The sequence below is a fragment of the Neophocaena asiaeorientalis genome, unplaced genomic scaffold (genome assembly GCF_003031525.2).
Source record: "Neophocaena asiaeorientalis asiaeorientalis breed wild unplaced genomic scaffold, Neophocaena_asiaeorientalis_V1.1 scaffold89, whole genome shotgun sequence".
Classification (NCBI taxonomy): domain Eukaryota; kingdom Metazoa; phylum Chordata; class Mammalia; order Artiodactyla; family Phocoenidae; genus Neophocaena; species Neophocaena asiaeorientalis.
Window position 1 is genome coordinate 7,379,713 of NW_020172592.1, and position 3,919 is coordinate 7,383,631.

General features: G+C 43.2%; 1 pseudogene; it reads left to right on the forward strand.

Moving 5' to 3' along the window:
- The first annotated feature begins 921 nt into the window (after positions 1 to 921).
- LOC112395323 (5'-nucleotidase domain-containing protein 2 pseudogene) lies at positions 922 to 3,073 on the forward strand (annotated as a pseudogene).
- Positions 3,074 to 3,919: the final 846 nt, after the last annotated feature.

Consider the following 3,919-nt stretch of genomic DNA (forward strand, 5'->3'; position numbering starts at 1 on the left):
GACAAGAGATAATATACACTGGTGAGAATGTAGAAGATGTGCCCTGTTAATGGGAATGTAAATTGACGCAGCCAGAGTGGAAAACAGTATGTAGAATCTTAAAAAAATTTAAGAACAAAACCACCGTACGACCTAGCTATTCCTCTTCTATTTATCTGAAGAAGACAAAAACACTAATTCAAAAAGATAAATGCACCCCTGTGTTCATTACAGCATTATTTGCAATAGCCAATATATGGAAACAACCTAAGTACATTGATGGTTGAATGGACAAAGAAGATGTGACATTTTATATGTGTATACACACACATACATACTGTATATACACGTACATATACATATATACATATACATACATATATATATATATATATATATATACACACACACACACACAGACACACACAAACACAATGGAATACTACTCCGCCATAAAAAAGTAAAATCCTGCTGTTTGTGACATCATGGAGGGACCTTGAAGATAGTATGTTAGGTGAAATAAGTCAGCTGGAGAAAGACAAATAAATACTGCATGATTTTACTCATATGTGGAATCTAAAACAACAGCAACAATAAAACCAACTAATAAATAAAATAAAACAAAAACAAATTCATAGATACAGAGAACAAAGTAGTGGTTACCAGAGGGTAAGGGAGTTGGCGGGGGGGGGGCAAAATAGGTCAGGGGGGTTAACTGTATGTTATGGATGCTAACTATACTTACTGTGCTGATCTTTTCATAGGATAGTATACACATGTCAAATCATTAAGTTGTATACTTGAAACTAACACTGTTATATGTCAAGGATATCTCAATTTCAAAAAAGAAAATAATAATAATTGAAACAAAAAATAATTATTTTGTTACCTAATGTCTTCCTGAGGAAAAAAAAATTCTCTCCCTTTTAAGAGGCACCGACTATGGTAGCAGGTGACCTGGAGGCATCAGAACTGGTGATAGCATTGCTATCAGGAGTCACTGGAAGCATCCAGGGTTTACTCGTGAGCTAATGGGCAATACGAGGGTACTGTAACAGCAGATTGGAGGTGTCTTGACAGGAAACAGGGAGGCACTTTTCTTGGCTTTGGGATCAGGGTAGTGCATGCTTTGCCACCACTCAAGGAGACAAGCTCAGAGCACACCTGGAGACTATTATCAGGACATACGGAAACTGGTGCAGGGCCTCCTGCACCCCCCTCGCCCAGCAAGGTCAGCAATCCCTGAACCTGGCAGCTGTCTATGCCAGTAATGAGATGAACATGAGTGATGTCAAGGTCTATAGCTCTCACTATGAAGAGATGCTGGCCCAGAACACAGCTGCATTGCACCTAGCGATCTACAGTGCTGCACATGACATCCTGATTGAGCAGTACAAATGCTCAGAAGGGATTCAGAAGTATGACTACAACCTCAAGTTTGCCTTTGGGGACTCCACTATGACATTCAGAAGAGTATTCAGATGAAGAATGATGCCTTCCATTATACGCAACTGGGGAATGCCTCGAGGGTCCTCCAACTCAGCAGGAAGAGGAAGTGATCCACCTGTTTGGGGGCACCCAGCATACCCCCTGTACCAGGTGGACAGCAAAGTTCCCTCCATCATACATTTCATGGACATCTTCTACTGCCAGAGAGGTCACTGTTCTGCATGGTAGACCATTTCCTGGCTCATGATCTGGAGTTTGACCAAGTGTACCAATACAAGGATGCGATGGAGGTCATTCAAGATGCCACACAAGACGTGACCTCATATACCAGCGGATTGAGTGGGGACCTAGAGAAGTACATCCCAAAAGTGAAGTAAATATTGCTATCCTGAGCCACCTGGTGGCCCATGGGAAACAGCTGTCCCTCATCACCAACAGTCCCTTCAGCTTTGTAGACATGGAGATGTATCATATGGTGGGTCTTGATTGGTCAACCCTTCAATGAGGTTATCCTCCAAGTGGACAAGTCCAGCTTTTTTCACCAACCAGCACAGTATTGCAGAAAATTCAATCAAAAGGGCTTAGTCCAGTGGGACCATATCACCCACCTGGAAAAGACAGGATTGTTGGGAGCCAAGAAGTTTTCGCCATTAGAAGATGGCCGACATCCTGCTTCTCTTCCTGCTTAATGAGATAAAAGCCCGCGCCTAAAAACAAAAGCCCGCGCCTAAAACGAAAGCCCGCGCACGCAGCACCAATGATAATTTGCCAAATACTTCCCTTATTCTGGATCCCACCCCCCTTTCTCTGTACTGTATAAATACAGCTACTGCAGCAATAAAAGTTTGAGGCTTGATCAGGATTTTGTCTTGCCTCCATTCTTTCGCGTCTCCTGCCCCTTCTTCTCTTTTCAACCCCTACAGGTTCCTCCTCGGACTCACAAGGATTTGTCCTGCTGGTCGGGACTCCCGGGGACGCCCGGGGCCGAGCACACAGGATCCTTCCACAGGGAAGCCTGTTGGACTTCCTGGTCTGATGGAATGGGATGGCCTCTGCATGCTTTACTTTGGAGAACACCTCAACAGTAACCTGGAAGATTTCATGCCCCAGGACGACTGGTGCAGTGGTGCCATCACGCCCAAGCTGGAATACGAGATCCACATCATCAACACAACACAGAACAGGACCTGTGCTCACAGACCCTGAAGTTGCACTCATGGGACTGCTGGAGCATAGGTAGACCTTCCAGGAGGTAAAGTCCAGGCAGGTGCTGTGTGCCTGGAAGAAGGAACAGGAGGAACCGACTTGCATCACCTAGGTCCTATTCATTGCTCAGTTTGGGAACATCTTCCACACCCGCCAAAACCTCACCTTTTTCTCAGGGCATCTCTTGTGTGTATCTGACCTTGGCATGGCCTCCCTAGGTTAAGTGCTCAACTACTGAATGGCCTTTACCTCATACAGGCCCTACTCACCCCAGCAGCATGAAGCAACCTGCTGGATGGACTGACTCTGCACCTGCTGCAGGAAGACGCCTTTCCTTGGCAACGTGGCCCACATGTGCCAAGGGCACCTCTATTGTCAAGGAAAGGCCCCTGCCCCTCCTGCCCCGCCCACACTGGCTGTTTGTCCACACAAGCAGTAGAAGTGGTCTCCTTCTTGTAAAAAACAACAAAAATAAACACAAAGCCCCCAGAATTATACTGCACAGCAATCAGAAAGGCTAAAAGAGCCAAGATACCAAGTGTTGGCAAGGATATGGAGAAACTGGAACTCTCCCACATTAGGAGTGTAAGTTTTATATCCATGTTGAAAGATTGTTTGGCAGTGCCTAGTAAGGCTAAATATACATAATCCCTGTTACCTAGATTTCCAATTTTAATGGAGACTCGAGAGAAATATATATATTTGATTACCAAAAACTGGGTATACGAAACTGTATAGCAGCATTGTTCATACTAACCTTGACTGAAAATAACCCCAAATCCATCAACAGTAGAATTGGATTAAAAGAACTGTGGCATATTCATTCAATGGAATAATTTCCAATAATAAAATTAAACTAGTGTTAAGTGCAACAACATAAAAGAATCTCACCCACAAAATGTAGCACAACAGATGTCAAACATAACAAAAATATGGCTCTTATGATTCCATGTATATAAAATTTAAAACTGACAAAACTAATCTATAGTACTGGGAATCTAGATGGGATTGGGGGAGGAGGTCGTCTAAGTGACTGCAAGAAGGTATTATAAGTCCTTCTGGGTGTTGGTGTTATTCTGTTTCTTGACTTGTCCATTTATGTGTGTATGTTACAGATAAGTTACTGGAAAGCAAGCAAGTAAGCCTAAGTATCTCCATTAAGACGAGTATCTGATTGGCAACTTCTACAGGTCTCCTTAATCACACTCCACAATATCTTTTAGTGAAGCTTGAAAATATAAAAAAGTTGGGTTCAATCCCTGTTTCCAAAAAAAAAAAAAAAACC